This window comes from Sus scrofa, chromosome 13, assembly GCF_054392235.1.
Source record: "Sus scrofa isolate SSC_HxYL_T2T_F1_AM1 chromosome 13, Sscrofa_HxYL_maternal_Yorkshire_Landrace_v2.0, whole genome shotgun sequence".
Classification (NCBI taxonomy): domain Eukaryota; kingdom Metazoa; phylum Chordata; class Mammalia; order Artiodactyla; family Suidae; genus Sus; species Sus scrofa.
In genome coordinates, this window is record NC_139395.1 from 72,030,898 (window position 1) to 72,057,528 (window position 26,631).

Consider the following 26,631-nt stretch of genomic DNA (forward strand, 5'->3'; position numbering starts at 1 on the left):
TCCCTTAAAGATATAAAGAGTCATATAGCACCATAATACAACTAATTCTGAAAGAAAATATTTTATGATGCCTTCCATTTTTGAAACAATAGCACACTCTGAGATATTCATGCAAAATGACTGATGTGGTTACTGATATTTCTGGTTTAATGCCATATAGTATCAAGAGATAAGATATTATCTGTAGAACACATCTTAAAATCTTCAAAACCAACTGATATGCCCTGCACAATGCCAATGTTATATATACAAATATCAACAAATGTAATAATTAATCTGGTACTTGTGTAGATCTATATCATTTAGTTTAGGAATCATGTATTTTCCTAAAAATAAATCCCATAACATAAAACTAAATAACACCCATAGTTGAGCATTATCTCTTTTAAAAAATTGTTATTACATTTTTAAATATCACTTTCATCAATGTTTAGGTTTGGAGCCAATTGCATTTGATTACCAATTCCTGTGATTTAGCACAGTGAATTAGTTATAAACATCTGTGACAAGAAATAAATGATGCAGTGTAAGTGAAAAATATAACATTACATTTTATCAAGGTTAGGCTTGTTCTATTTCACAACGTCAAAACAAGATCAAAAAATATGTCATGTAACCCAATGCTTCCCTAACTATAATGTATATTCGGATACTTAGGATCTGGTTAGAATGCAGATTCATACTCTACTTATAAGGACAAGACTTGAGATTCTTACTTCAACAAACCCTCAGATGATGCAGATATTGCTGAAGTTTGGATCACACCTCGAGTAGCAGAGACATAAAAGATCCTATTGTAAATTACTATAAGTTTGTAACTGCATTTTAATGGCCTGTAAATATAAGTGTAGGACTGGTGCTTCGAAACTCAAGAAAAAATGTCCTATGATTTCAGACTCAGAAAATGAAATTTATGGTACATATCAACTTGATTTGCTTATTCAGTCATTACTTCACAATATACGGTTGATTATACATTACAGGTCTGGAACATTAACAACACTTACGTTCCTTCCTTGGTTGTTGCGATCCTTTTAGGAGGATGAAAAGATGTTGAGAAACCAAAAGTTCTTCTAGATAGCACACCAAGGAGTGATGTTTGCCCTAAAAATGGAGGCAGAAAAATGCACAAGTCTCACTCACGAGGTAAATTTGTATAAAGATCTTATAGATGGGTACAAGTTTTTATTTAATATCATTGCCAGATTCCTTCAACATTTCTCCTCTTATCACAATAGAAAAAAAAAAAATCCCATTCTGGAAGAAAAAAAAAATAGATTACTTTTGCCTTATTGGTTTCTAGAGATTTTTTTCTCTCATCCCAAGAAAGAAGAAACCCTCAAATCAATGATTTGTACTCTCAATGTCACCAAACCTTCCAGTTCCTATGAAAAATTACTTTCCACATACTTTAAACATAGTGTGCATGTTTGTGTGTCTGCATATATATATGTGTAATTGGTAGAAAAGGAAAATAAGACTTATCTTAGTGAAATATGTCAGTTTTCCTTAGAACACTTTTTGTTGCAAATAATGAAAATTTATCCAAGTCTAGTTTAAGGAAGAAGGATATTGGGATGCCTTAGGAATGAACTAGAATAAGGAACAGGAGTGCTATAGAGAATAAGAGAAGAAATCTTTTTGTATGTTTAATCTTGTTTCTGTCTATGTGATTTATTCTTGTGTCTTATTGAATAACAGCTTTCTCACCCACCTAGTTGACAGGAAAAAGTAGTTAACTGGCTTCAGTTGCCAAGTGTTTATCTGAATTCTTCAAGAAAGCATCCAGGGGAGTTGAGCCTCTTTATCTAATTTCCAGTTGCAGGAAGGGATTTTGATTGCTTAAGCAGGAATAAATTTGGCCATTTCTAAATCAAGTCACTGTGATGAGGTGATTAGGTCACATCTGTCATCAATTGCCCAATGACATCACAGGGGAGAGAAGAGATTGGATAGACTCATCAAAGCACTGTGCTACAAGTAGTGGATATTGTGGGGTTCAATCCCCAGCATCCTTTTCAACCATCGCCCAGTTTGCAGCAGGCATATCGTTTAGGTAGGATTGGCCTCAGATCCAAAAGGACTATGTTGTGCTTAAACCAATTACTCCAGTTCTATTGCTCTTGCCAATTACTGGTTCAAAAATCGAGGTTCTGAGTAAACTTGGATCTAAGATGAGAGGAGAGGTGTTTTTGAGGATGTCTAGATGACTTCCTCTTTGATCTTCATGATTTCCTTCCTTCTGCTGACTTTAGGTTTTGTTTGTTCTTCTTTTTCTTTTTTTTTTTTGATTTTTGCCTTTTTATAGAACTGCACCCACGGTATATGGAGGTTCCCAGGCTAGGGGTCTAATCAGAGCTGTTGCTGCCGGCCTACACCAGAGCCACAGAAACGCTGGATCCAAGCCGTGTCTGCAACCTACACCACAGCTCACAGCAACACCAGATCCTTAACCCACTGAGCGAGGCCAGGGATCGAACCCACAACCTCATGGTTCCTAGTTGGATTTGTTAACCACTGCGCCATGACAGGAACTCCCTCAAAGCAATTTATACATGGCACCCACAATAGCCTAAGCTGGAAACTTTAGTCTGAGCAAGGGTATATATTCACATTTTTTCAGAGGGCATGCTGACTGGGATTACACAAAGAAATAAGCATGGCCAAAGAAAACAAATGTTAAGTTTCCTTAGTTCTTAACATGTAATAACCAATTAAGAGAGAGAAAATTTTAGCCCACATATGAGGTATCTTAAAAAGGAATCAATGGTTTGATCAAAAGTTCCACTAACCTACCCTTATGACTGACGGTTTGGGCCCTCTGAGAGCAAATTCTGATTGCATTGTCGATAAATGTAAAGGTAGTTTGTATTTCTGCAGTTCTTTTTTCACACATATAGGCTATGTATTAGAGTGAATAGGAATGGAAAAGATTCTAAACAGTCAATACTATCTTACAGTTCACTTTAGTTTCCATCTTTTTTTTAAACTTGAGGTTATGCATTGAGAATCTGAACCATTTTCAAACAATGTAATTCCAAAATTTCAAAATTTTAAATAAATGCATTATATGTTTTAATATTTGTAGCTTCTTACTGCAATAACTGAGCCCCAATATTGGCTTTGTGACAATAGTCATTTGAAACTCTTTTTACTATGACAGTGGGTAATAAAAACAGCCAATATGTTTTGCGTGTTTGCTACATACTGTATTACGAGCTATCTACACTTTACCTGCTTTATCTCATTCTGTTTCATCGAAGCTCCATGAACTAGGAATCTTTTAATCATATATTACATATGAGGTCAGTGACATTAGGTAACTTGCCCTAAATCACATAGCTAATAATATGTATAGCTCACATTCAAATTTGCCTATTTGACTTTTAAAGTCCAAACTTTTAACCACTAATATATACTACTACCAATTATTTCATAGACTTCAAACATCCAATAAACAATATGTAGGTGGTATTTCTAAGGGATTCATGATATTAATATGGCAGTTGGTAATCAAAATTTATTAGATATAAATGGTGGTTGAAAACTACTAGTTTTCTTCTAAATCAGTTTTTCTTTTAAAAATCAAGTGAAAGTGTAAGTAAAAAGCAATTTGATTTCAGTCCACTAACAATGCATTAATGATATGCATAATTATTAACCATGAAACTTTCATAATACTCATATAGCATACCTGTACATGAACTATTCATTTTTAATCTTTACTTTCCATGAGTTTCTATGTTTAACAAACAAGTGTTTTACTGGTCATAGTAGTCATCTGAAATTCAGGCAAACCTTGCTTTTCAATATGCATCTTTTCCCAGGAATGGTAAATTTATATAATAGAATTATTTTGTTTACATATAATAGGTATGCTTGAATCTTGAACAGCAAAGGAGGGGTGGGGTGGTAGAAAAGTTGTGTATAGTCCCTTTATATAAGTCATCCTTGAACTAATTTCTTAATGTTGGTATGATTCAAAAATGACAGAAATGTAGAGAGCAATTATTGCTTTAACTATTCTCCACCATTGATCTTTGACCTTGTCTCTTACTGTATTTCTTATAATAGCTTTTTTTTAATCTTCATTTTCAGTATAGCAAATAGATCAACACAAACGCAGATATATTTTCTTCCAGTCCTTCAGGTCTGAAATACTAATGCTGGTCTTTAAGGAAGTATTAGAAATGCAAATACATTTCGGAGTGAGAATATCCACAACTGAACTTTCACTTCAAAATACATTACCTTTGTGACTTTAGGCAAGTTATATAATAGCTTAAGCCCTAGTTTTCTGAGAATCATAGTACTACTTCTGCATAAAGTTGGAAGGATTATTTGAGATAACAACATAATATGAAGAGGCAAAAGGCCCAGGGTAACTAACACTTATCGAAGGAAAAGAACAAAGTTGGTGGACTGACACTATCCAACATCAAGACTTACTATGAAGCTCTGATAAACAAGACATTGTGATATTTGCAAAATAATACAAATAAATTGGGAGTTCCCTTTGTGTCTCAGCAGTTAACGAACCTGACTAGGTAGGATCCATGAAGACGCAGGTTCCATCCCTGACCTCACTCAGTGGGTTATGGATCCAGCATTGCATGAGCTATGGTGTAAATCACCGACATGGCTCAGATCCTGCATTGCTGTGGTTGCGGCATAGGCCAGCAGCTGTATCTCTGACTCAACCTCTAGCCTGGGAACTTTTATATGCCACAGGTGTGGCCCCAAAAAGCAAATTAAAAAAATAAAAAATAAATTAAAAAAGTAAAAATAAATCAATAGAGCACAATAGACAGCCCAGAAATAGACCACCACAAAAATATTCAACTGATTTTTGACAAAGGACCAAAGGCAATACAATGGAGCAAAAAAACTCTTCCATGGGTGTCTGGAACAACTGGACATACACATGGAAAAAAATGAATATTTTCTGCACAAAATCAACACAAAATAGATAACAGATCTCAATGCAAAATGCAAAACTCCTACAATAAAACATAGAAAACCTAGATGACCTCAAGTGTTGTTGTGCCTTTTTAGATACACCACAGATACAATCCATGAAAGAAACAGAAGTTGGACATCATCAAAATTAAAAATTTCTTCTCAGCAAAACACAATGTCAAGAGAATTAGAAAATAAGTTACAGAGAAAATATTTGCATATGTCACACCTGAAAAAGGACTATATCATCCAGAACATACAAATAACTATTAAGTCAACAATAAGAACATGGACAAGTGGATTAAAAAATGAGCCAAAAATCTTGAGACATTTTAACAAAAAAGATACACTGATAGCAAATAAGCCTATGAAAATATTTCACATGTCATTAGGGAAATTTAAATTGATATGATTTCAATTTTTTAAGTTTACTGAGGCTTGATTTGTGGCCAGAGTGAGTTCCTAGAGAATGTTCCATGTGCACCTGAATGTTCCATTATCCTGCTGATTTGGATGAAATATTCTATAAATATCTATTAAGTTCATCTGGTCTAACGCATCACCTGAGTTTCCTTGTTGATTTTCTGTCTGGATGATCTGACCACTGCTGTAAATAGGGTGTTACAGGCTTCCACTATTACTGTGTTATTACTGATTCCTCCTTCTAAAGCTGTTAGCAGTACCTTTCATATTGAGGTGTTCCTATGTTGGGTGCATATATATTTATAGTTGTTACATCTTCTTCTCAGATTGCTCCTTTGATCATGTTATGACCTTCTTTGTCTCTTGTACCATTCTTTATATTAAGGTCTATTTTGTCTGATATTATATATAGCTACTCCATCTTTGTCTTGATTTCCGTTTGCAGGGAATATTTTTTTCCATCCTCTCAATTTCAGTTTTTACATGTCCCTAGAGCTGAAGTGGGTATCTTGTAGAAAACATATATATGGGTCTTGTTTTTGTATCCATTCAGCCAGTCTATGTCTTTTGGTTTGAGCATTTAGTCCATTTACTAGGGAAATATAAATTAAAACAGTTAGATACCATTACTAAATTATTATAATGACCAAAATCTGGAACACTGACAACACCAAATTCTGGTGAGGTTGTGGAGCAGCAGGAACTCTGATATGTTGCTGGTGGAAATGCAAAATGGTACAGCCACTTTGAAAGACAATCTAGCAGTTTCTTACAAAACTAAATGCACTCAACAAATGATTGAACAACTGCTCTCCCTGATATTTGCCCAAATGAATTAAAAATGTATATTCATTTGTAAACTAGCATACCATAGTTTATAGCAGCTTTATTCTAAACTTCCAAACATGGAAACAATTAAGATTCCTTTAGCAGGTAAATGGATAAATAAACTGAGTTACATCCAATGAAATGTTAAGTGCTGAGATAAAAGAACTACTGGAGTTCCTATTGAGGCACAGCAGGTTACAAATCCCACTAGTATCCATGAGGATGTGGGTTTGATCCCTGGCTTCTCTCAGAGGGTTAAGGATCTGGTGTTGCCCTGAGCAATGGTGTAGGTCGCAGACAAGGCTCAGATCTGGCTGTTGCTGTGGCATAGGCCAGTAGTTCCAGCTCCATTTGGACCCCTAGCCTGGGAACCTCCATACGCTGCTATTATGTCCCTAAAAAGACAAAAATAAATAAAGAACTATTAAGCAATGGGAAAAAAAAAAAGGCATATAACTAAGTGAAAAAAGAATCTGAAAAGTCTACGTACTGTGAGTCCAAATCTATGACACCGTGGAAAAGGCAGAAATATGGAGACAATAAAAAGAGTAGAGGTTTCCAGGGTAGAGATGAAGGAAGGATGAATTGGCAGAGCACAAAGGATTTTTAGGGAAGTAAAAATACCCTGCATGATGTTATAGTGATAGGTATATCTTTATACATTTGTCTAAGCCCATAGGATATACAACACCAGGAGTAAACACTAAGGTAAACTATGGATTTGGGTGATTATTAAGTGACAATATAAGTTCTTGGTTAAAGAATATATCATTCTTGTGTGTGATGTTGATAATGGGAGTGGAGTAGGGCACCTATAATTGGGGATGGAGAAATACGGAAATTTCTGTACCTTCCTTTCAATTTTTTGGGGAAGCTAAAATTCCTCTTATGAAAAATTCTTTTTAAAAATAGAAAGCAAATTATTGATGAAGCTCTTAGAGTTTGGTCACAATGATGCCAGCATGTGAAAAAGGTCATCTGATATCAAGGTACTAGATCTCTAATACCATGCTCACCATGCTCTTCTTTGCTGCAAGTCAAAGGATCCATATGTCTGACCTTGTTATCTAAAGGGTATCCTTGGAGAAAACATATTATATCTAACAGCAACACAAGGGAGAAAATGACAAAGAAAATATATTTATTGATGTTAAGGATTTATTTTCTCTCCAAAATTTGACTACTTATATAGCAAAGATGTGAGAAGTGAATTGTACATGAGTGTCCATTGTGGCTCAGCATGTTAGGGACCAGACATGGTGTCTTTGAGGATGTGGGTTTGATCCCTGTCCTCACTGAGTGGGTTAAGGATTCAGCATTACTACAAGCTGAGGCATAGGTCACACATGAGGCTCACATCCAGCACTGCTGTGGCCGTGGCATGGGACTGCAGTTCCAACTCTGATTCCGTCCTTAGTTTAAGAACTTCCATATGCCACAGGTACGGCCGAAAGAAAGAAAGAAAGAAAAGAATAGAAATGAATGGTGCAGATCAAAAGGAAGTCAGACATCACCTTCCATGAGGTCCTATTAAACCTTATTTAGGAAGAAAACTCACTCTTATTTTTACTGCAGCAATTCCAGTCCATTACTTCCCATAGAGAAAGGAAAGGAACATTTGGGATAAACTTCAGGTCTTTTCAAACACTTTTTTCCCATCAAAAGATCAAAATTGTTCAGCCACTTGTCAGATTGCCCAGAGCCTTCTAACAAGATACCTCAGAAGCAGAAATATCTTTAACACTTAACTTTTCTACTTGATTTGCATATCACTCATGGACGTCTTAAGCTGTTATACATATTATTACAAAATTTCTTAATGACAGAGCACTTCCATAAGACAATTAAAATTTTATTAATATTTCCACATGACTCCCCAATTGTAGTAATATACATTGTATAAATGTTATACACAAAAGCAGATAGTCCTTCTGGATTACAAGTTTGTTGTTCTATATCTCATAACTGCATCTAAGTCCAGAGTTTATAGAATTAAGAGACTCAGCAATTGAAATTTTTATAAAAACCAAAGTATCTAACACCAAAACCAATCAACTCTAGAGCTATTAGTTTGATAAAATTGAATTTCTGAAGTTCTTTGTGATATATTTCAGCAACCAGAAATTATTTATCACATGAATTATCCTATGCCACCATTAAAAGAGAATGATACACAAATTGAAATTATTTTTCACAAGAGTTAGAAGAGTAAGTTAATACAATGGACCACCAACATGGTTTCTATGATTAAGGGGTAAATATTGATCATTTGAAAAATGTAACAAATACTGTGATATAGCCATGTTCATTAATAAAATTTCAATAACATTATTGGTTTCATATGCACAGGCTTTCACTATGAAATCTATTTTAAAACTAGACAGTACGGGAATATTAAAAATACTTAATAAGCAATCATTTATTTGAAAAGTACAGTTTGAATCTGAAGAATAAGTATAAAGACACTTATAAATGCCTTTCAGTCCATAATGGATAAGTCTTAGTAAAAGTGAGGTTTAGGCTATTTTATATGGCCTGCTGGCCTGCAATGTTTCTGCTGAAATATCTGCTGATAACTTTTTTGGGGTTCCTTTGTATGTTTTTTGTTTCTTTTTCCTAGCTGCTTTCAGTATTTTCTTTTTGTCTTTAATTTTGGTCAGTTTGATTAATATGTGCCTGGTGTATTCCTCCTTGGGTTTATTTTATATGGTACTTGTTGTGCTTTCTGAATTTGAGTGAATGGTACCTTCCTCACATTAGGAAAGTTTTCAGCTATTATCTCTTCGAATATTTTTTCTGTCCCTTTCTCTCTTCTCCTTCTAGCACCCCTATAATAGGATGTTGGTGCATTTAACATTGTCCCAGAGTTCTATGAGACTTTCTTCATTCCTTTTCAATCTTTTTTCACTTTTTTGTTCCACATCAGTGATTTCCACTAGCCTATCCTCCACCTCACTTATTCGTTCTTCTGCCTCCTGTATTCTGCTGTTGGTTGCTTTTAATGAATTTTTTTTTTTATTTCAGTTATTTTATTTTGCATCTCTGCTTGCTCAAGTTTTAAATCTTGTATTTATCTGCTCAGTATTTCCTGTAAATCATCAATTGTTCCTCTGGTATATTTCCAATGTCTTGCATCATCTTTGGCATCATCAGTCTAAAGTCTTTTTCCTGGAGGCTGATAATCTCCAGATCACTTAGCTGTTTTTCTGGGTTTTCTTCTTTCTCCCTTATCTGAGTTATTGTTCTCTGCCTTTTCATTTTTATAAATTTTTGGTGTAGTGTCCTTTTTGCAGACAATAGAATTGTAGCCTCTCTTACTTCTGATGTCTGCCCCCCTTATGGCTGAAGTTGGTATGGGGGCTTGCTGTAGGTGGGGCTGACTCCTATCCCTCTGGTGGGTGGGGCTTTGTCTCTGGGTGAGATTAGAAGTGGCTGTGTGCCTGGGGGGTTCTTTAGGCAGCTTGTTTACTGATGGGTGGGGCTGTATCCCACCTGGAGTATTATTTTCCCTGGGGCTTCTCAGCACTGATGGGTGGGGCCAGATTTTCACAAAATGGCCACCTCCAGAGAAACATACACTAATGAATATTGATGATAGCTTTGCCTCCAATGTCCTTCCCACAACAAGCCACAGTCACCCTGTTTTCCCAGGAGATTCTTCAAGAACTGCAGTCAGGTCCAACCCAGATTCCTATGGAGACTCTGCTTTGCTCTGGGACCCAGTACACATGAAAGTCTGTGTGCACCTCTCAAGAATGGGGTCTCCCTTTCTTCCAGTCCTGTGGAGCTCCTGTGCACAAGCCCCAGTGGCCTTCAATGCCACATGCTCTGGGGGCTCTTTCTCCCAATGCCAGATCCCCAGGCATGGGGAACCAATGTGGGGCTCAGAACTCTCACTCCTGTAGGTGATTCTCTATAATACAGTTACTTTAAAGGCTGTAGGCTTCCCACCCATGAAGTATGGGGTTGCTTATATTATGTAATCACCCCTCCTATCTCTTGATGTGGCCTCCTCTTTGTCTTCTGGAGTAGGATATCTTTTTGAAAGTTTCCAATCCATTTGGTTGAAGGTTGTTCAGCATTTGGTTTTAATTTTGTTGTTTTTATGAGAGAAATTGAACTTCAGTCCTTCTGTTCCACCATCTTAATCCCATATCTCCAGCCCTATTTTTTTCTAATACATACATTTTTAAATGAATAACTAAAAACAAACATATATGGCATATCACCCAAAATCATTTTGAATATTCCCAGACTTACTAAGATATATAATGAAAATAATGTATTGGAAAATTCCTCTGTTAAGGTAACTATCAAATTCATAAAGGAGCATGGAGGACAGAATATGGCACTATGTCTCCCTGAATTATCCTCTGTACTATTTGATCATCAAGCCTCTATTACCTCCTGTCTTGTCCTCACTCAATAATGTCATCTAACACTGTGTTTCCTCTTCCAGGTAACAGAGGCCATCATACTGACAGACCTCAGTTTCTGCACTGTTGCTCACATTAGTCTTAGCTGAAGAGTTCAAGACATGCACATGGCACTCTATCCAGAAGCACACAGTCCCATGTAAGTCTGGGAATTTAAATATTTTCACTATCTTGTTTGGTCAAAACTTGACTCAGTTACTATCTAACCAGCTAAATGTAAGTTACTATCTGACTTATTTATCCCTTTCTTTCTCATATCACTCAGAATTCCTTTCCCCACCAAGAGGATGTCCCAGACTTTCTCAAGTCACCCACCCCAGTCTCTGACCAGACCTCTGTCTCCACGTGGTAGAGACTCCAATTAGTTTAAAATTTTCCTTTAGTTCTTACATGTTTTTCACAATTTAAATATATTTTCCTTCAACCTCACAACCTTGGTGTTTAAGATTTCTAATGTTTTAGATTCCCATATTCTCTCTTTCCTTAAAAAAGAAATATATACATAAGGTTATTTATATTACTACCTATCTATCTATCTATACATACTTTCTTTATTTCCTTTATCTCAGCTTTGCTATTAAAATTTTGTTTGGGCACTTAAACACAAACAGATTTTGGGTTGGTGTTTGTTTTTTTTTTTAAACAAAACCCAATTATTATGTTTTATCATAATATGATCAATATAAATAATATAAAGTTTAATTCATCACCATATAATATCATCAATATAAATAATATAAAGTTTAATTCATCACTGTAAATTTATCCAGTAACAAATCACCAGTTCTCAGCCTAGAAAAAAACTATTAAACAATTACAATATCCACCACACTGACATTTAAAAAATGATGTATTTTTAAAATACATATGTTTATGATGTATTTTTATAAAGTATTTAGGGTATTTCCTTCAAAATGCTTTAGAACAATCCTAACATTTTCAAATAAAAGTGTATTTAGATTACAAAGGAAATTTAGAAATATCAGTTGATATATTTCTAAGTCTTCCTCTATTTTTTTAGCAAAGAAATTATTAATGGCCTCTATAAGCAACTGCAATTTTTATTTGATAGTAAAAAGTGTTTATGCTTATTCATTGAGAAGTTATTTTAAGGTCCCAACTAATGTGTTGATATATAAATTTATTTCAAAACAATTATCCAGTTTATGTGACTTTTCTTTGTATCTATTTTCAGGTAATTAGTTGAACTGATTCCTCGCCACAACTTAACCCACTCCAACTTACCCTTATTACCAAGATATTTTGGAGTCATGAAGATATAATTACTTGTTTTAATTAATTGCAACAAATTGTGGCAGATAAAATTTGAAAACATTTTGGATTATTCCCTAAAGTTGGAAAATGAAATAACACTCCATGTATCTCTACCTCGATTATTTTTAGAAGAAAGAGAACAAAGAATAAATAATCATTTTATTTCACAATTGCTATTTGGCTAATTTTTTAGTCTCACAGTTTTTAATTGAATGATAGTTGGTGTTTTCTAGCATCAGAAAATGATGTTCATCTCAGTGATGAAGAGGTGCGTTTTCTTTCTATTTTCTAGACAAGTGAAGAGATCCAACTGTTACCACATTTAGAGCCCAAATCTAAAACTTCAGAACTTCTTAAAGACCTGCTTGTTTTACCTAAAATAAATACTACTTCCACTTGGCTCCTTGAAAGGTTTTGTTTTGATTATGTTTTTGTTTTATTTTCTTAGGTACTTATTTTCTCTAACCCTATTATTACATTTTCACATTATCATGAAAATATCAGGTAAAAATGAAAAATAGGTGGGTCTAAGAGCTGAACTTCATGATGAATATAAATTGATTTCCAAGGTTAGTCAGCACGTCTGAAACCAAATAAAACATTGGAAGACTTTTTTTTTTTTTTTTTTTGGTAAATTTCACATGACGCACACATATTTAAGAACAGATTTTGAAATATCACTATTAAAGATCATTTTAGAATATATTATCACTCTCTATAAAAAACAACAGTTGTTAAGGCATACATAAATAGGGGTATACTAAATAATAAGACATTTCTAGCCCATCTACGAAACACTAATTCCAGATGTTTATTAAGAAAATTTACTCTCTTGAAATACCTACCCAAATAGTTTTTCTATCCTGTGCTATCTCAAGGACATAGGAGTGCAAGTCACTAAAAGTTACCCAAGTTGCACCGTTCTGCAATTGTACATAATTGGCTTCCATAAAATAGGAAGGTTCTGGCTTCATTGATTTGGCCCTAACTTTTCCCTGAGTTTTCTGTATTGAAAGATTTTTTTTTTTCCACTAGGGTTCACAAGGCCCCCAAGCCTTTTAACTCTAACCATGTCATCTTTCCCTCCACTCAAATGAAAAATGTATTTTTTTAAGGCCTGAAATGAATTTTCTCCCCCAGCCAAAACTTCAGTTCCCTGGAATGAGTTTTTGACAGCTGACCTTATTTTACCAAGTCATACATCATCAAAACAACACAGACCTGATAGTTTATCACCCTGGTCCAGATGAAGTATTACATCTGCAGATCATAAGAACCACGTCATTCAGGTGATGCATTCACGGTACTGTCACCTGGCCCGTAGAAACCTATGCAAGTGACTTACACCTTTCAAGGTTTATTTCAAGGGACATTATTTAGAAAATCCTGTCCAGTTCTGAAAGAGGGCATCCATTTCCACTGTACCTGGAGAGAGAGGTAGTTAAGGTCTTTTAGGGTGTAAAAAAATCTGAGTTGGAAAATGGAGCCAAATCAAAGGGAATGACTCCCCTTCCCTATTTAAAAATGGGAATCCAGCTGTTATTTTTCAATCTCCTTCTAAAACTCTGCTGTGAGAGAAAATTACAACCCTCCACCAGAGCCAGGGGTGCAGGAGATGAAGTTCATCTCTGCTGTTTGCTCACTCTTACTCTCTACATAACTTTCTTCCCAGGAGCCAGCTCCCCCATTGGAATTTCCTAGCTACTTATAGCTTCTTGCTGTGATAGCCTTTGGTACAAAGATGCCCATATTCTCGAATTTCTCGAATAAAACCAGACCCTATAACCCCAGTGCTACCACTCACTAGCTCTGTCATCCTGAGGAACTCCTTATTTCTCAGTATGCACAAAACGGGAACAAGTTTATGGACAACCTGGGGCTTTTGTGAGACTTAAATGAGATAATGCATACTTCCAATCCAGAAATAGTGCCTGACACAGAGCAAGTAAGTAGTTAAGACTAACTCTTACCATTTGTTACCCTCTTTTCTTTTGCCTAATTATGCTACCTGCTTTCTAAGTATTATCTCTCTGCATTTATGTCACGCTCTGACTTGGAGCCCGTCACATCTTTAATATTACTTCCTTAGGGGGTCCTTTCCTAATTACCTCCCTCTGTTTTATGTTTTCATAGCACCAGATACTTCTTCTTAGTAGTACTTAGTGAAAGTGTATTTAGTTCATTGTAAAATATCCATCTCGCCCCGTCAACAATTAAAAATGGGCACAAATTCTCTGCTGCTAATCCTACTGGAAGTCGGGAGAAAATTTCCCACCCTATAAGTCTAAGACAGCCTTAGCAATTTGAATTACTAAGCAAAATTTGGTGGGAGTGTCCCTCTGTGACTTTAGAGGCTAGTTCAGAAAAAGGTTTGCAGCCTATACCTTGTTCGGCTAGGACACAATCTTTGAGGAAAGCCAGGCCCCATATACAAAGTTCAACTACCCTGAGAAATCCACATTGTGTGAAGCCTAAGCAGCCTCTGGGATGGCCATTTGGAGAGAGATAGGACCTCAGTAGACAGCCCCAGCTGAGCCCCCAGGTGACAGTCACCACCAAAATTGGTCAGGCAGCCTCTTGTAACTGCAAATTCCATTCAGAGTAATGCCCAAGCTGATGCCATAGGGAAAAGAGACAAACTCCCACTGCAAGTAGGTTTTGGGATGGTTCTTTACCCAGAAGGTGCAGTGGGTTAAGGATCCAACATTGTCACTGCAGTGGCTAGGTTGCGCTGTGGCACAGGATTGATCCTTGGCCCAGTAATTTCCACATGTCATAAGCAAAATAAAACAAAAACAAAACCACCTACACTTTGAGTTCCAGCAGGATAGAAACTGTCTATTTGCTCATTGTTCTATCACCAGTTCCTCATAGGGTGCCTGGCCTATTGTAGGAGTTCAAAAAGTATTTATTGAAAGAAATGAAAGTAAATAAATGAATGAATTGGAAACATCAAAGTACTGAAGACACAGGACTGGAATAGTCAATTTTTTGTTGTTTTATGAGTGCATCTGCTTATTTTTCATTTTCAAATACTTTATTTAGCTAGATACAATACCACATAACAGGTCACTTCTACTTGATTCAGCAATAGTTACTGATCACCAACTCTGCTTCAGTTGCTGAAGTTAAAACCGTAAAGTAGATCATCTCTGAACTCTCATTATTCACAACTGCCTCCTTTATTTCTCAAACTGTGGTCCATGAACTTGAGTCAGGATTACCTGGAAATTCTCATTAAAATTTTGGATTGCTAAAACCAAGCAGGAGGCATCACTCTCCCAGACTTCAGGCAATATTACAAAGCCACAGTCATCAAGCCAATGTGGTACAGTACCAAAACAGACAGACAGACCAATGAAACAGAATAGAGAACCCAGAAATAAACCCAGTCACCTATGGTCAATTAATCTTTGACAAAGGAGGCAAGGACATAAAATGGGAAAAATACAGTCTTTTCAGCAAGTATTGCTGGGAAACCTGGACAGCCACATGTAAATCAGTGAAACTGGAACACATCCTCACACCATGCACCAAAATAAACTCAAAATGGCTGAAACACTTAAATACAAGACAAGACACCATCAAACTCCTAGAAGAGAACATAGGCAAAACATTCTCTGACATCAACCTTACAAAGATTTTCTCAGGTCCGTCTCCCAAGGCAACAGAAATAAAAGCAAAAATAAACCAATGAGACCTCATCGAACTGACAAGCTTTTGCACAGCAAAGGAAACCAAAAAGAAAACGAAAAGACAATTTACAGATGGGAGAAAACAGTTTCAAACAATGCAACTGACAAGGGCTTAATCTCTAGAATATACAAACAACTTAGACAACTCAACAGCAAAAAAGCCAACCACCCAATGGAAAAATGGGCAAAAGACCTGAATAGACTGTTCTCCAAAGAAGATATATAGAGATGGCCAACAAGCACATGATAAAAAATGCTCAACATCCCTGATTATTAGAGAAATGCAAATCAAAACTACCACGAGATTATCACCTCACAGCAGTCTAAATGGCCACCATTAATAAGGCCACAAATCACATATGCTAGAGGGGGTGTGGAGAAAAGGGAACCCTCCTGCCCTGTTGGTGGGAATGTAAGCTGGTACAACCACTATGGAGAACCCATGGAGATACCTCAGAAAACTACAAAGAACTACTGTATGACCCAGCAATCCCACTCTTGGGCATATATCTGGACAAAACTCTCCTTAAAAGAGACACGTGAAACCTCATGTTCATTGCACCACTATACACAATAGCCAAGACATGGAAACAACCCAAATGTCCATCAACAGATGATTGGATTAGGAAGATGTGGTATATATACACAATGGAGTTCTACTCAGCCATAAAGAAATAATGAAATAATGACATTTGCAGCAATATGGATGAAACTAGAGACTCATACTGAGTGAAATAAGTCAAAAAGATAAATATCCTACAATATCACTTATATCTGGAATCTAATACACAGCACAAAGGAAACTTTCCACAGAAAAGAAAATCATGGACTTGGAGAATAGATTTATGTTTGCCAAGGGGGAGGGAGTGAGATTTATTGGGAGCTTGGGGTTAATAGATGCAGACTATTGCCTTTGGAATGGATTATCAATGAGATCCTGCTGTGTATCACTGGGAACAATGTCTGTTCACTTATGATGGAGCATGATAATGTGAGAAAAAAGAATGTATACATGTATGTATAACTGGGTCACCATGCTGTACAATAGAAAATTGACAGAACATTGTAATAAAAATCATTATATATATAAAAAAATTTGGATTCCTAAGTTCCACTTCCTATCTGCTGAATCAGAATCATTAGAGGTGAGATGCCACAATTTGCATTTTTTAACAAGCCTCCCAGTGATTCTTATACACTATGAAGTGTGAAGTTAGGTCAAAAATCAGAGTGTTTTTTTCCAAGTTTCTTTATAATTCCTGGGATGTTTAGTAAAAACAAAATATAATACCAAATCTCTCTAAACCCTGTGACTCATAATCCCTGGGGACCAGAAATGGGAAGTGGTTTGTGTGTGTGTGATTCTTATCATTAAAAAAGTTTTGTGAGAAATACGGCATTTTTCATTTTTTCCCCCAGAAGAAGAAATCGGCCTAAGATATCTTTATGTCCCTGGTGCCTAGTTATTATTTCCCTAATCACTTAGCAAGTAAATCTGGGAGGGCACTGGCCTTTTGCTTCCCTGTGCATTGTTTATTTTTTTTTCTTCCACAAGTATAGTAGAATTTCCCATGTATATTATATTTTATTATCACCAAGAAAAATAAAATTGAAATTTCCGAAAGTATACCAGAATTATATCAGCTAATTTTATAACAGATCTTCAAAGAAGGCAATCTAGTTATCTATCTACTTCATCCATGGTTATATGCATCCTGAAAAGTGTGTTTATAATGATTTCCCATCACATGTATTGCCTAGTAATGTCTGGCATGCATTAGATTGGTGAAAATAACTGAGAAAGGAAGGAAAGGAAGAAAGGAAGAGGAGACTCTTCTGAGTCAAACTGATTTTAGTACAGATATGTGTACTAAAAGACCTGGACTAGTTGGGTACAAGTATTTGGCTTGTGTGGGTAGCCATTACCAAATGAAACATAAGCAGAGTTGTATAAGAGGAACCAGGCAGAGATCTTGACTCTGGACTAACTCTCTAAAGCAATGGTCATACTTTTCCCTTTCTCCAACATGTACAGATTTAGACTGTGTTTGTGCATGTGTGTTTCTACATAGGCAAACTGAAGGGTGGGTTTAAGGCATCCAAACCATCTAAAGGCTTTCAAGAGAAGATAAAGCAAGGTCTGAAATGGGCAGGTCACAGCATCTGTCTGCACAGATTTTTTTTTCTTTGCTAGCATTATTCTAATTTTAGACAGAATAAAAGAAGACTTTTTTGAGACCTTACCATGTAAAATGGACTGTGGTAAGAAGGATGTAAAGTCAGAGTATGGTCTCTTCTTTGCAGGAGCTGGCCAAGTAGAGGGTAAAGAGGGTGTGTGTCCAAATGATTAACACAAAGTAGCAAATGATTAACACAAAATAGTCCATCATTTGCCTGGGGAAGGTCAAGATCTAGTGTACTGGGACATTTGCTTGATGCTGGTTTGACTGTCTCAGCTAAAATCTGGGAAGGCTTCAGAAGCACCAATGATATTTGAACTAAGCCTTAAAAGATTTCACAGAAGAAGTGGGAATAATAGTCTAGGTACAGGGACTATGAGCCAAAGAGGTAGCAGAAATAGGACATTTCAAGGATATCTTTGCTTAATCATGGTGTATATGAATAAGAACAATAAAGGACATTAGTGACAATGACAGAGTCAGACCATGGATGAACTTTTTTAACACTAGATGAGGAAGTAGGATCTTCATATTCCATTATGAGCTTGTAAAAAATGCTTTTGATAATTAACAAAAGGCATAACATTAAGGAATCATATTACTAAGAATGGAGCCTTTTACCTTTGATTGGACTGAGCTTCCTTGACACAGAGAAGCAACCTCAATTCCCAGTCTGGTGGCAGAATTTCAAATAAGGGGTGCTTGAATACATTTTGCATTTATCTTGACTTTGTAGTTTCTAAAGTTAAGATAAATGCCTGCTCCTCAACCTCAAGCTTGAGGTTAAACACTTTGCAAATAGCTCTTCTTTGCTTTGAGCCTATCAATACACGGTATCACTTAAATGTTATTTATATTCTACCCTTTCCAAGATCCCTACTGGACCTGTGCCCTTCCTCTGTTTGATAAGAGCCCCAACAGAGAACTTGCAGACTTCCTGATATAGCCAAGTTAATAAGCTTAACCTCCGTTGACTACAGGCTGCCATTGCCCAGTACAATTATAATGCAAGACGCATATTAAATTTAAATATCCTGGTAGTTACTTTTAAGCAGTAAAAAAAAAAAAAAAAAAAAAAAAAGATGAATTTTCATAAGGTATTTTACTATGTATGTGTGTGTGTGTATATATATATATATAATATCATTGTTTCAACATGTAAATAGCACACAGGCTTCCTGAGATATTATGCAGTATTCTTTTTGAACTGTTTTCCAAATTTGTTGGGTATTTCAGACTCACAGCACATGTCAATGTAGACTAGTCACATTTCAAGTGCTCAGTATCCATATGTGGTTAATGGGTCTCCTATCAGGTAGTAGAGCTCTAGATCCAAGTTATCAAAGAGAACTTTCAGAGCAAATGGAAATCTAGAGTGCTATGGTCTAACACAGTAGCCCTCTGAAAGCATTTAACACATGAAATGTGGCTATTGTGACTGAGATCTGCATTTTTTTACTTTTTTTTCTTTTTTTTGTCTTTTCTAGGGCCACACTTGTGGCATATGGAGGCTCCCAGGTTAGGGGTCTAATTGAAGCTGTAGCTGCCAGCCTACACTGCAGCGACAGCAACTCGGGATCCAAGCCGCATCTGGAACCTCCACCACAGCTCACGGCAATGCCAGATCCATAACCCACTGAGAGAGGTCAGGGATTGAACCTGCAACCTCATGCTTCCTAGTCAGATTCATTAACCACTGAGCCACAATGGGAACACTTTATTTTACTTTTAATGAATTTAAATTTGAATAACTACATGTGGCAAGTAGCTGCAGTATTGAACAGCACCTTTCTAAATAATGAGAAACTATTCAAACGTTTTGAGTAGGGAAGTGTCCTTTGAAGAATTTTAGTACTATTAGTAGAATGGGGAAATATGATTTTAAATGGGGGCATCCCCACAGTACTTCAGAGCAGCCTTCTCTTATGTTAAAGGATGATTAAAGTTGTTATGTTTTCTGACCCCTATCTGATCTATCATGACATCTCTAACAGCAATGCTATTTACCTCAATTACCCAGTCAAATCCCGTGCTATATCAAGCGGTAACTCAGAAAATAGCTTGTGTCACCCCTGTGTAATTTTAACATCTTTACTTTTCTACAGTGAATTCACATCTCAGAGTGCCTGATAACCTTTAAATATTTTACCCACATAACTCCATTAGGAGTAAAACTGATGAAAATTGATGATGCTTTAAAAACACACAATAATAGTGGCTTCATTAAAGAGTGATTCAAGCAAATTATTCTTCATAGCAATATGAAATAAAACTCCATAAGTTGACGGTCAAACTTTTCCCCCCTCTTCAAATGAACCATAAAATTACAGTTGGCAATCAAGAGTACTGTAGCAGGTAAGTAAGGCAATTTTCCCCATCATTTTTCTTTTTGTTGTCAATCTTGTTGCAAAGCTCACTGCCTTGTCAATGAACCATAATGTGAATATTCAAGATTGTGCATATATACTTAGGTCAAGCCTTGCTGGTTTTGAGTTGTTCATTTTAAATAGGTTATGCCAAGTGACAGACATGTCAGGCAAATTTTTATTATGATCTACTTCTGTAACTTGGACTTACTTTAACAGGAAAGAACCTTTCCCTTTTTCATTATCTTAGGTGGAAACTAAAATGAAGGCCTAAAAAAGAGTAAGTCCACATGACACATTGATCCATTCTGGCCCATACTTGCAGTCTCTACCTTATCAGATCTCATAGGCAAAACAACCAACCACATGTAGTGGTTGACTTTCCAAGGACAAATACAGCCCCAAGGAGAAAGTTAAATTTATACTATGATCTCAACTGCCATCCCAGACCTACAGAACTCAGCACATGACCCCCTGCCTTTAAAAACTGATTCTCTCCCAAGGGTAGGGGGCCAGAATTTTACTTGCTCCATGCTCCAGGCCACTCTGTTGGTCAATAAATAAACCCTGCTTGCAATCTCACTGCTCCAGCCTCTGCCTCAATCCTTCCTGCTGCCCTACCACATAAAAACTCTAAAATTTTAACTTACCTATGCATATTAGAACATCTGATTTTTCAAATAATTAAAATGTTATTGTGAATTAGAATACTGTTAAGTACTATCTTAGCCATACATTCATCAGATGTTTTATACATATAGATTTAAAAATGCATCAAGGGCTTCCTTTTACTTTGAAGCTGAAGTTACAATGTAATAGTCATATAGAATGGCATAGCAAATAACACATGGCACATATTATCACTATAAATGATGTGTTTATTACTATTTTGGATATTTTTAAGGATTAAACCCTAGAATTTCAGAGGCTTAATACCACAGAAGTTTATGTCTTGCTGATAAATATTTCTGGTTTTCAGGTGACCATCCTCCACATGCTAAATCAGGGACACAGAATTCCACCTTTTGACAGCATTATCTTCAAATTAACAAATTTGCCTGGGCTTTGTATCCATTCTAGGTAGGTGAAAAGAAGAACATGGGAAAACACTTAAAGGTTTGATGTGACAAATATCCCTGCTGCCCACATTTCACATTGTACTTGACCACACCTAACTGCAAGGGAGGCTGAAAAATGTGGGTTCAGTACCCAGGACCCAGAGGAAATAGATTTTGTGAATAGGAAAGCATGTCTACCATGAGCACAGTTGGTTTTCTCAGGTTGATATACAATTCTACACACAAGCTATTAGGTTCCTTATTTGTAATAATGGACCTACCTTCAACAAAAGGAAGTTAAACAAAAGCTTAGATGGCTTTCTGTGAAAAGTGAAAAGAAACAGGAAGCCCCTTGAGAAGGGAGGCTGAACACTGGAGATTTCTCTTTTCTGCAGGGGGGTCCCAAGTCCAAAGCAAGGCACCCAGGAAACTGGCAGCAGCCTCTGAGAAATGTCTGCTATGGCAGAGGGGACTACAAGTACCAGAGTCTCAGTGAGGTTGCACTTTTGTTGTTTTCAATTTTAAAATAGTCCCTTTTGGTTTCTATGTGACAATGCCACCTCTGGATGTTCTCATAGGGTTTTTACCATCTTTCTTTGTATTGTCTGCACTGCTACCAAGTGAGTCTAAAAGAAAGGCTAACAGCAGAAATGTGTCTTAGTGTAATGATTTGTAGGAGATGAGAATAAAGGAAATCATTGCTCAGGATGGATCCATGAAACTTCCCCAGTTCTCTTCTATTCAAATAAAAACTTCCCTTCCAGCTTCCATTTCCATTTTCTTCCAGTTAACTCATCTCTTCTCTATTTCTTTAATATTTATCTGCCTACATTATCTCTGACAACTCTCTGTCTACTCCCTCTTCAGCCCATATTGGTCTGGCTTCCCTTATAGCAACATGTTCTTTGCATATTCATCAGTGTCTTCTGTATCATTCTTTTTCTTTTCATGTTTTTTCTCTTTAGCATTTGGCTTAATTTGCCAATCCTAGCAAAGAGTTCCTCTGTCTTCTGGTTTTCTTAAATCTGAAATTCCTATGTTTCTGTTATTCTAACTACTCCTATCGCCTTTACATCTCTATCTAACCTAACACAAACTCCTGTTTTTAATGTACTTCCTTCAGCTGTTTTCATACACAGTCTCTTCTTTCCAGGCCCATAAGTGGACTACTATTCTCTTTGCCACCATTACATCAACCACCAAGTGGTCACTTCCTCTACCTTATTCTTTATGCTGCGGTCAGCAAAGTTTCTTTAATGTGTATGTCTCATTAGATCCCTCCATAAGAAACTACAATTACTCCTTGTTACTGTGACAGAATCCTAACTTTCCATGTTGGCCTCACATGCTCTTCTTCTTGCTTTCACTTCTACTGAGTAGCTTGGATCCAGATGCCCTGAACTTCTTTCGGTTCCTTCACAATGTTTTTGTTCCTTCACAAAACTTCAAAGAGCAAATTCACACAGAGGCTCTAAATAACACTAAATAGGACTGATGCATAGTAATATGAAAATTGGTCTTTTCATTGTCCTTATTCTTAACTGGTCACACTCAATGTAACTAAATAAAAGTGAAATTTTATTGTTGCCTTATGAGAACAACACTTCTGGATGTCTGGCTGGCTTAAGACTGGGAAACCTAGAATTTTTGCTTTTTTGGGCTTTTTTTTGTTCCTATTTTTGCTAGAATAAAAATAGCTTCTTTCAAAATGCTACTGTTTCAATATAATAAATAAAACCCTTGCTTTATGACCATTCTTTTCCAGGTTTTTGAGTAGTATTAACACTTCAGTTAGGATGTAGTAAATTCCAAGTAATCACACCAATAACCAAATGGAGAATGGCTTTACTTGTAGAATTCTTTTGTTTATTTAACCCATCTGTAGGTAGACTGTACGAGGGTTATTGAGAGGCTCAATTTTATCAGGATTCTATTAGATGAGGGTGCATTTTTACTTTATGGATCTATTTTGCACTGTTATATATATGAGGAAAGCATCAAAAGTTCAAACAGCAAAGAAAGAAATGGAGCAGCAGGATTTCATCTTAACAGAAAGCATCCCCTCCCTAGAAGTCCTGGAGTAGACTTCCACTTGTATTTCACTGACTGTAATCATATTACACAATCAAGTCTAATGATCCATGACTGAGCACACATCTAGCAAAGGAAATAAAATAGACATAAATCCATTATGAATTTTCCCTTGGGGCAAGTCATATTTCCACACCAAATAAAATCATACACCTGTTAGTAAGGATGCAATTGAAGATTGATACTTGGGAGACAAAAGACTCACAGGCCATGTTCTATTTTCCCTAGTAACAATTTTGAAAGATTTGGAATCCCTCCATTACATTTGTGGTTAATATTTTCACATAAAAGTTTTCTATATAATAAAAAACAATTTGTATTCCAAGTTTAACAATTTCTAAAAGACCAACAAGTACATGAAAAAAATGCTCAAAATCAATAATCGCCAGGGAAATGCAAATCAAAACAATGAGCTATCTCCTCTGACCTGCTGGAATGGCAATCATCTATAAGGCCAGACATAACAAGTGCTGGCAAAGATGCAGAGAAAAGTAAATCCCTGTGTATATAAATTGGTTCAGTCACTAGGGAAATCTTACGGAGATTCCCTAAAAAGTTAAGAAAACCACCAAATGATCTATCCATTCTGCTTCTGGGCATATATCCAAAGGAAATGCAGACAGGATATTAAAAGCTATTTGTATTCTTATGTTTACTGCAGCACTGTCCATAATAGCTAAGATATGCAAATAACCTAAGTATCCATCAATGGATGAATGGATAAAGAAGATACCATTTATATAGGCAATGGAACATTATAGTCATGAAAAAGAAGGAAATCCTTCCATCTGTAACAATGCAGATGGACCTCTAGTGCATTATGCTGAGATAAGTCAGACAAAGACAAATGCTATATGATATCATTTATACATAGAATCTCAAAAAGCTAAACTCAGGAGACCAGTAGAACGGTGGTTACCAGGGGCTGGAGTAATTGGGTATACACTGTTTAATAGTACAAATTTGTGACTAGGAAGCTAAAATACTCAGTCTAATGATTTCAGCCAATGATATTGAACTGTATATTTAAGAATTATTTAATTTAATTAATTTTTTTCAGTACAAAAAATAAATGACAATTATGTGATGTGCTTGAGCTGTTAGATAATGCTACAGTGGCAGTCCTGTTACCATAATTAAGTGGATTGTGTCAACATGTTTTACACCTTAAAGTTATACGATGTTCTATCAATTATATCGAAATAAAACATAGAAGAAATAAAAGGACCTTTAGTAACTTTTTAAAGAATTACTAATATATACAACTCACTCTCTCAAATGAGTAGAAATTAGCCTACTCCTAGATTGGATGACAATTTATATTTTCACACTACATCATTCATTCAAAGCATTTTCATGATATTTCATCAATCCTATGAGGTTGGTATTATAACTTTCATTTTACAGATAAGGAAATGAAGACTTAAAATAGAAACTTTTAGGAGTCTGTCCCTTCTATTAAGAAGAATATCAGAATTCTGAACCATGTCTTCCACTCTTTCTATCCTTATCCTTGCACGATTCCATACATAGTAAGCCAAGCGGCAATTTAATGACAATTACCTCAACTATGTCTCAGAAAACTTGAGGCATTTGTGTTCTAAATAATTAACTATGGATATAATACATATATGGATATAATACATATAATACATATAATTTTCTTTTTTTTGTCTTTTTAGGGCCACACCCATGGCACATGGAAGTTCCCAGGCTAGGGGTCGAATCAGTGCTGTAGCTGCTGGCCTACACCACAGCCACAGCAATGCAGGTCTAAGCCACGTCTGCAACCGACGCCACAGCTCATGGCAACGCCAGATGCTTAACCCCCTGAGTGAGACCAGGGATTAAACCTGCATCCTCATGGATACTAGTTGAGTTTGCTACTGCTAAGCCATGATAAGAACTCATTTTTAAAATTTTAAGATCATTCTTCACATGTGGACTTTTGGACCCCACTCATTTAAAACCCTCAAATATTTATCAAACACTTTGTCTAAGACACTGAAGCATAGACAAGCACATTCTGTCATGTCCTCAAAACAAAAAGTTACAAATTAGGATGAAGTATGCACACAGATGTCTACCACAATGTTTGAGATACATAAGAAAATATTAAGGATTATACTATATTCCTTTAGCAGTGTATGTTTGCCAAGCCATTCTCATGGATAACTCATTTGAAGCTTACAGTATGGCCCTCTTGAAAAGACTCAGAAAGTGAAACATAGCCAGAAGTTTCTGGGTTTCTTAATCCAAAACCATCTTCTTGCCAATATAAATAAGTGAAAGAAACCATAGAGGAAGATTGACAGCTTACACTTTGGAATCAGGCAGGATTGGTTTTGAATTCCAATTCTGCTACTAAGCACGAGCTTAGTAACAGTAGCATCTTGCAGATGTCTCTGGAGATTTAATAAAGTAATCCCTATGAAGATTTAGGTGTGCATTAAGGTATGCATTAGGTGTGTATTAATGTCACCTAGTGTTGAGCTTAAACCAGGTGAGCTGCACTATTCTAAGAAAATTTCCTATATGAACTCAATTAGTAACAGTAGTAAATGGGAATTCAACTGAATGATGCAGACAAAGTGGGTTTATTAAATAAACATATCATCAAATATTTTTAAATGCCTACTCTTTACCCAGCAGTTTAAGTTGCTGGAAATACAGTAGTAAAGACCAAGTCCCTTCCCTCACTGGACTTTAATTCTAGTAAGAGGCATGAAGAAGAGTGTGAGTTTGCCTAGTGAGCAGTGCTAGCAAAGATACAGGACAAGGAGTTTGGAATATGCAATGGTTTTCACAGTGTGTTTGCAAATTCTTTGATAACCCTCCTCCAAAAGGTGGAATTTAATTTCTCTTGAATTTGGGCCATCCTTACCAACTTGCTTCCAATAAACAGAATTTGGCAGACATTTTCTGAAGCTAGGTCACAAATGGCCATTTGGCTTCCACCTGGCTCTCCCAACTCCCCCCATGTTTTCAAGTCTGGCTAATCTGAAGCAGCTAAGAGAAAAACCATGTGGTGCTACCACGAGAGATAGAGACAGACGTCTGAGCCCAGCTGTTGAGTCTTTTCAGGCCAGGTATGAGGCACGTATGTGAACGAGCCTTCAGATGATTCCAGCGCCCGGCCTTTCAGGCGTTGCAGCCAAAGCTGAGTGGAACAGAAATGAGCTATTCCCACCAGACCCTGACCAGACTCTAGATTAGAGAACAAAGTTAATGTTTTAGTTTGAAGCTATTTATTTTTTGGTGATTATTTAAGCACCCATAATAACTGGAACAGAAGAAACAGATATAGGATATGTGGGAGG

The 26,631-nt window shown here is 36.3% G+C and overlaps 1 long non-coding RNA gene across 2 annotated transcripts in view; it reads right to left on the reverse strand.

Moving 5' to 3' along the window:
• Nucleotides 1-26,631, reverse strand: part of LOC146397403 (uncharacterized) — a 336,760-nt gene that overhangs the window by 140,122 nt on the left and 170,007 nt on the right. For both annotated transcript variants that reach the window (XR_014823565.1, XR_014823566.1), the window contains one exon: nt 1,008-1,104. This is a non-coding gene — a long non-coding RNA (uncharacterized LOC146397403). The remainder of the gene's footprint in view (nt 1-1,007; nt 1,105-26,631) is intronic.